Here is an 8,085-nt window from a genome sequence, read left to right on the forward strand (position 1 = left end):
CCCCCCCCCCGCGATGTGCTGGCCCTGATCTCCACACCTGCAACCAAACCCCAAATCTGCCTTTCTGCCTTTTCCTTCTTGGGAATTGACTTGTCCCCTCAGACTCCCGGACCCACCAGACGCCACTGAATAGAGAGGGAAGGCACGAATAAGTAAAAGTCCACCAATATTTTAAAAAAAAGTGCTCCTGACAGCAATTTCTAGAATAGCCATTGGTGCTTCACGAGGCATCTGGGGTTCACAGATACCCTCACAAAGCACCTTTGGGGCTGATTCAATCCCCGATCTCACGGGAGGGGGAAACTGAGGCCCCCACGCAGCTAGCACAAGTGAAGGGGCTGCTTGTCAAGGAAGCGAAGGAGGAGTTGGGGCCCAGTGCTCAGAGCCACCACGGTGATCCTCCAGGGAAAATGAGGAGCAGACCTGGAACCAGTCGCCCCGTCCCCCCTCCCCAACCCCACCTCCCTCACCTCAGCCAGGACAAAGCCAGCAGGCCTGAGAGAAAGGGAAGTGAGACCAATTTGGGGACCCAGTTCTCTCCAGGGTACCCTCACATAGAAGGAGGCTCAGAGAAGTCCTGTGATCTGACTGAACTAGCACAGCAAGTGAAAGTTGGGGCCGGTCCTTTGCATCCTGCCTAGAGCTCTCTGCTTGTTCTCCATTCCTCTGCCTTTCAGAGGGAGAAAAAAGCCCAGCCCCCACCCCCTCCTTTCCAGGCAGTTTAGAGGGGTGACATTGACAAAGGGCAGTTCCAGAAGTGTCCCCTGATGCTCCTGACAGGCAGAAGTGGAGGACCATACACCTCCACTGTCTCTGCTCACCTTTGCCTCCTCCCTCCTCTTCAAATGGACAGTTTTGCTTTTCAAATGGTGCAGAAGCTGGGGGGCTGGGGGCTCACACCTGTAATCCTAGCTACTCCAGAGGCTGAGATCTGAGGTTCGTGGTTCAAAGCCAGCCTGGGCAGGAAATTCCATGAGACTCTTATCGCCAATGAACCACCAGAAAACTGGACATGGTGCTGTGGCTCAAGTGGTAGAGCACTCGCCTTGAGCTGAAGAGCTGAGGGACAGCGCCCAGGCCCAGAGTTCAAGCCCCACAACCAGAAAAAAAAAAAAGTGGCAGAAGCCCATGGAGGCTGAGGCAGGAGGATGGTGAGTTCGAGGACAGCCTGGACTAAATAGTGAGACCTTGTCCCAGGGGGAAACAAAGTTAATAAAAAAAAAAAAAAAGAACATTGTAGTCAATGATGTGTTTGTCTGAAAGATATGTCACAAAATAGAATAGAATCTGGCTTTGGGGTGGCTACAGTTTCTGACAGCTGAGGTTCGAGCTGTCTGGAAATCTCTGCCCAGACATGCCCAGCGTTCTTCCTCTAATGCAGCTGACCTCGGGGAGGACCGGCCTGATCTGTGGAGCATGGGGGCTGGGAGGAACCTGTCTCCCATCCTTGGCCCTCCTGGCTCTGAGCCGGGCCTGGATCTGGGCTGGGACCCTGCCCACCCCAGCTCCTGCAGCCCGGCCCCAGGCAAGCCCTCCTGCAGTGCCAGTTCTCTCTTGGCCTGCCTGCAGGCATTTCAAATAGGCTTGACATTGTCTGACTGCTTACTTTGCGGGGAAAACATTTTTTTTTTACATTTTTTATTGGAAAACACATTTTTAATGAAGGCTTGTGGTGAGTTATTTGACATTTTATGGTCCTGAGCTTCACAGTGAAGTAATTCTTTTGTTGTTGCTAAGGTTGGGAAGTCCATTTTTAAAATAACTTCTGGGTCCCCACTACACCACAAAAGTATTCAAGCAAATATTTATGAAGCACTTACTAACTCTTCTTTACTGTTTTGTTTTTTTTTTAATGTTTGCAGCCGTGCACATGCACACGCACTGACCATGGGCTAGGCACACGCTCCAGACAAGACATCAGCCCTGAGGGGGCAAGGGAGCCGAAGGCCCTTCTGACTTCAAGTGCGCACACATGCGCACAAACACATATACACACACAGATACACATGTAGACAGACAGACACACAGACACAGACAAGTGCATACACATGTAAGCATACATATATACATATACAGAGATGCACACACTGACATAAAAACACACACATAGAGACACACAACCACACATACAGACATACACAGAGACATACTTATACATGCACATCCATACACACACATTCAGAGACAGACACATGACACACATACTCGTCACATACCCCAGGTCCCTAGCCTGCCCCAAACAACCTGAAAATCACCCATTTTGTGTCCACAGAAACATGGGCCAAGGCCTCCCAGGACGAGGGGGGTGGGGTCCCCTGGGTGAAGTAGCTTCCGGCCTCCTCTGCTCCTCAGCTAGGCATGTTAGGACTTGTTCCCGAGGACCAGAGGGCAAGTCCTGGCCGCAGCCTGCTGCCTGGGCATGCTCCCAGAAAGGAGGTATCTAAGGATGGACAGAGACTGAGCCTGGGGTGGAGGGCAGCAGGAGGGTCCCGGAACTTCCCGCTACCTGGGCAACGGAGATGAAGAGGACCGAGGAGACAGGTGACAGGAGCTGAGGCCAAAAGACAGCGCTGCTGGTGAGTGCTCTGTGTGCAAGCTGCTCAGGAAGGGAGAGGAAGTGGGGACAATGGTAGCAGTTCTGAGAAAGGCTCTGGGGAGTCCACACAAGGCAAGCCGGCCTTCAGAGAAATCACCTCACAGGCGCTCCCGACAAGGGAGACTTCACAGAAAAAGCAGAACAATCCCATTCATGACCACTTGCTTTTTATAGAAGGTGATTGGGAGCCCTGGCCCGTGAGAGCGGGGGCTTTTCCCACCGGCGCCAGGACCAGGACTGACCAGAGGGTATCACAGGAAAACTGGTGAGGGGCTGGGAAGGTGGCTCAGTGGTAGAGTGCTTGCCTAGCGTGCATGAAGCCCTGGGTTCAGTTCCTCAGTACCACATACACAGAAAAAGCCGGAAGTGGGGCTGTGGCTCAAAGTGGTAGAACGCTAGCTAGCCTTGAGCAAAAGAAGCTCAGGGATAGTGCCCAGGCCCTGAGTTCAAGCCCCAGGACTGGCAAAAGAAAAAGAAAAATTGGTGACCAAATTTGCAGCCCCTCCCCCACCAAACCTCCCACCTAAAGCTCAGACGTCATCGTTAGAAACCCATTCCTTTGGCCTGAAGTTCTGATCTTCATGAAGTAAGCGAAGGTCTTAGCCTGGCACCCAGAAGTCACTGTGCCTAGGAAAAGGATTCCTCAGGACTCCACGAAATCACTTAACCTTCGTGAGTACCTCAGTCAGGCTTCCCAGAAAATGCAGGGAAGTACAGATTTCATTTGAAGGATGGCTATTGTGGGGAGAGGGTGCATCTGTCATCCACGCGCATCTGGGTATTAAGGAAACAGTGTGGCAGAAAGAAGAATGGCGCTGACAGAGACCAGAGGCTCTGGCATGGATGGATCCAGATGACTGACAGAGGACCACTTCATAGTCAGTCATCTGATGTGGCTTCCCCTACTGCAGGGGGATGGGCCCTTAGGCAGAGAGTGCCTTTACCCAAGGTTGAGTCCCAAAGAAGAACTCCACTATATACATCACCAGAAGGACTTAGCTATAAGCACCAGCAGCAGAGGAACTCAGCTGTAAGCATCACTATCAGGACTCAGCTGTAAGCACTACCAGCCAGTTGCTCCTCACACACACCCCTATGCCCCAACTTCTACAGAGAACAAATGGCTGGGACTGGAGAGGGAGTCTGTAGCCAAACCTGAGCCTGACGACCAGCAATTTCAGCTCGGGCTGGGAGAAATCACCTGCAGTCTGACTCCACCCCCACAGCCGCCGGCAGCATCTAGGCCTCCATGTGGGGACCATCTTGGAAGCTGATCTGGTACAAATTTCCCTGGCTAATGCCGCATGGAGAGCAGATAAGTCCCCACAATATAAAACTGAGAGCAAATGAATGGTTTTGATTACAGCTGAACTGTTTTTGTTTCCTTTTTTCTTTCGGTACTGGGGCTAGAACCCATGCCACTATGTTTTCTGTTTTTGGTACTGGGGCCTGAAGTCACCCTTGAGCTTTTTCTGCTCAAGGCTGATGCTCTACCATTTGAGTCACGCCTCTACTTGAAGATTTTTACTAGTTAATTGGAGATAAGAGTCTCTTGTATTTGTCTTCCCAGGCTAGCTTCGAACTGCTTTCCTCAGATCTCAGCCTCCTGAGTAGCTAGGATTACAGGCATGAGCCACTAGCACCTGGTGCCACTGTGTATTTTGATATGGTTTGTTAAGCACCAACATGTGATTACAAGTTTATGCAGCCATTTCTGGGTACCAGTTACACCGTCTATGCATGGACATCTGGGTGACGGTCATGTTTCCAGGACTCTGTAGGGTGTTGTTATGCGTACTGGACCCCGTGTTTCTGGGGTTCTCCTGGAATCTATAGCCAGAGGAAGACTTTGGGTTTGATCCTGCTAGCCATGTGTTTCTTTTGTAATTATCAAGCCTTGAACACATTATTGGGGTTGTCTTTTTGCAGAAGAGCCACAAGCAACCCAAAGGTTGCAGATACCATCATACCTGAAAATAGTCCTAGGAGCTGGCCTTGAAAGTTTCCCAGGAAGCCAATCCCAATCACACATACCTGCGATCCTAGCTACCCAGAAGGCTGAACTCTAAAGATTGCAGTTTGAAGTCAGCCCTAGCAAGAAAGTCCATGAGACTTTTCTCTCCAATTTTGAGCACAAAAGTTCAGACACAGTGTTCAGGCCCGAGTTCAAGGCCCAGAACTCTCTTACTCTCTCTCTCTCTCAGTCTCTCTCTCTCTCTCTCAGTCTCTCTCTCTCTCTCTCTCTCTCTCTCACACACACACACACACCTCTCAAGAGGCTTCTCCAGACAGGCTCCCCAGCTAGACCAGCCTTCTGATGACCCCCAAAGTGGTGGAAGGGTTACACATATCATGCCTAGGGCCTGGAGATCTCTGCCTTCAGCGAGAAGTTCAGAAAGGGCCTAAAGATGAGCTCCTCTGCTCACACCTGGAATCACCCCATCCCTGCCCTCCCTCCCCATGCACGGGGCTGAGATGGGCATGCATCTGCAGTGGCCCTTGCTAGCCATGCAGAGCAGCAGGGAGCAAGGCAGATTCGACCACTTCCTGTCCGCCATCTTTTTTTTTTTAATTGGTCATAGGGCTTGAACTCTAGGCCTGGGCACTGTCCCTCAGCTCTTCAGCTCAAGGTGAGCGCTCTACCACTTGAGCCACAGTGCCACTTCCAGTTTTGTGAGTAGTTTGTTGGAGATAAGAGTCTCACGGACCTTCCTGCCCTGGCTGGCTTTGAACTGTGATCCTCAGATCTCAGCCTCCTGAGTAGCTAGGATGACAGGCGTGAGCCCCCAGCACCCGGCCCTGTTCCCCATCTTTAACCAGATCTCTTCCTGCTAAGTCTGCAGTTACCACTGTACATTGCACTTAGGGCTCTGTGCCTACAAAATGAACCCTGTGGGCTGGGCGCTGGTTGCTCAGCCTGTAACCCTAGCTACTCAGGAGGCTGAGGTATGAGGATCATGGTTGGAACCCAGCCCAAAAATCTGTGAAACTTTAATCTCCAATTTGACCAGCAAAAACCTGGAAGTGAAGGCGTTGCTTTAAGGATACAGCAGCTAAGGGACCAGCTAATCCCAATACTGGCATCAAAAATAATAATAGATGCATACAGTCCTGGCATCTATGACCTCCACGCTTCTTTAGAGACAGTGAGGTAGACCCAGGTCCTTCTCAGTTCCCAAAGCGGAAACTGGACACAAAGAACAGTGTGGGCCTCCCCCCCCAGTCCCACAGCAGGGCCCAACTTCCTCCTCTGAACACAGCTTGATTTTTTTTTTTTTTAACTAACTAGTCAACATCAAAGCCTGGGAGTCACTGGCCGGCACGCAGGAAAATCCCTTGCTCAGCAAATCCATCTGAAAGTCCCCTGGGGCCCTGGAGCAGGCTGACTAAGAAAAGACCTTTCATTACCAAAGGTGCAGCCCCAGCCCCTGAGGGCTGCTGGGTGGGGGTGGCGTGGGGATGGGGCTCAGCCTCCATCTGAGGGAGGGGAGCAGGACTCCCCCAGCTGTGCTGAGGGGAAAAGCCAATTCTTTCTGAATTTTCACAGGCCAGAAACAAACCATCTTGTCTCCAGCCCAGCGATTCTCAATGTGAGGAAGGGGAGAAAGGAACCTCTTTGATTACACCCCCCCCCATACTCAGAGATGCTATGAGAAGACACAAGCACTGAAGCTGTCTGCCTGGAGTCGCAGGTCTCACCCACCTCCTTTGTCCCCTAAGTCCCGTTCTGGGGCACAGCGCCTGACGTTGTGTGAGTATAGGGCCTGTTTGCCTTGGGGCATGAGGTCAGCCTATTCCTCATAATACAGCTTTCAATAGTTAACACAATTCATTTATTGTATTTTATTTACTTTTGTGCCATTCCTGGGCCTGGGTGCTGTTCCTGCGCTATTCTGGCTTTTTGGTGGTTAATTGGAGACAAATGTCTCATAGACTTTTCTGCCTGGGCTAGCTTCGAACCTCCATCCTCAGATCTCAGCCTCCTGAGGAGCTAGGATTACAGGGGTGACAGATAATACCTTTAATTTTTTTTGGGGGGGAGGAGTATTGTGAGGCATGAACTCTGGGTCTGGGCACTGTCCCTGAGCTCTTTTACTAAAGGCTACCACTTTGAGCCACAGTGCCACTTCTAGGTTTCTGGTGGTTAATTGGAGATAAGAGTCTTACAGACTTTCTTGCCCAGAATTGGCTTTGAACTTCCATCCTCAGATCTCAACCTCGAGTAGCTGGGATTACAAGTATGAACCTCCAGCACCCAGCTGATACCATTTTAGATCATAACAACAACAACAAAAATGTGGCTTAGTGGTAGAGTGCTTGCCTAACATGCATAAAGCCCTGGGTTCGATTCCTCAGTACTACATACACAGAAAAAGCCAGAAGTGGTGCTGTGGCTCAAGTGGTAGAGTGCAAGCCTTGAGCCAAAGAAGCTCAGGGTCAGAGCCCAGGACCAGCGAAACAAAACAAGAAAACAATCCAGCATTCCAACCCTCCGAGAACCTACCAAATGATAATTGGGAGTGGGGGGCTTCACGCCCAGCCCTGTGTCACGGGCGATATGAAAAAAATCTGTTTCTTTGCAGACACCCATCAACATCCTCAAGTTCTGGGGGTCAGCTTGATTCTCCAGGAGCTCTGGCAGCCCCCACCCCCTGGGGAAGGGAATGAGGGGCAGGGACAGGGGTGAGGGAGGAGAGTGGGGAGCCAGCTGTCCCGGGAGCAGGGTGGAGGGGCCCTCCCTGCACCCTGGCCTTGCGCCCCATAGTCCCAGCATCTCCAGCCGAGGCCGCGGCCTTGCCCGGGCTTGCCTGTCATTGCATCATCATCGCTGTCCCCACCCGGAGCCTGAGGAGTGAGCCGCCCACTCACCACTGGAAAAAACAGCTAATTAGATCACGGAGACCCCGAGCCAAAGCATTCGGGCGTTTTCAGCTGGTCCAGCCTGTTTCCACCTGGCTTTGCGTGAATGTTTCAGACTTTTAAAAAACTAATAATAATAGCAACTCCTAACCAGGAAAAACAATTTTTTTTTTGCTTAGGGGTATGGGGTGCTGCGGAAGTATGAGTTCTGTTTCCCGGACCCCACTGTTTGTGGGGTCACCTCCCCAGCCCTCTTTCCTGAGAAACCCCAAACCAAGACATTTGATACCCCTCCCCCTGTACCCTCTTCCCTCCCCGCCCCCCCCAGCCACATTAGACAGGCCACTCCGAAGACAGGCTATGCTGGAGGCTGCAGATAGGGAAGACAAATATTGCTTTTGAGATCATCGATAACAGCCATTTGTTTTATCCAAAAAATAAATAAATAAATGCGTCTCTAAAATTCCATTTGTAGTATAGTCCAAAGTGCAGAGAAGTTTGTTTTGCATAATTTCCTGTATTTATTTTCTGAAGAGATAATTCTCTCACATGGCTCACTGTCTCAAAACAAGAAGGAGGTTAGTTGGGCACCAGTGCCTGTAATCCTAGCTACTCAGGAGGCTGAGATC

The 8,085-nt window shown here is 51.0% G+C and overlaps 1 long non-coding RNA gene across 1 annotated transcript; it reads left to right on the top strand.

The window, feature by feature from the left end:
• Positions 1-2,395: 2,395 nt before the first annotated feature.
• Positions 2,396-7,751, top strand: LOC105995763. Its single transcript, XR_001175582.1, has 3 exons — positions 2,396-2,576; positions 6,144-6,347; positions 7,180-7,751. It is a non-coding gene; the product is annotated as an uncharacterized LOC105995763 (long non-coding RNA).
• Positions 7,752-8,085: the final 334 nt, after the last annotated feature.

The sequence above is a fragment of the Dipodomys ordii genome, unplaced genomic scaffold (genome assembly GCF_000151885.1).
Source record: "Dipodomys ordii isolate 6190 unplaced genomic scaffold, Dord_2.0 Scaffold120, whole genome shotgun sequence".
NCBI classification, from domain to species: Eukaryota; Metazoa; Chordata; class Mammalia; order Rodentia; family Heteromyidae; genus Dipodomys; species Dipodomys ordii.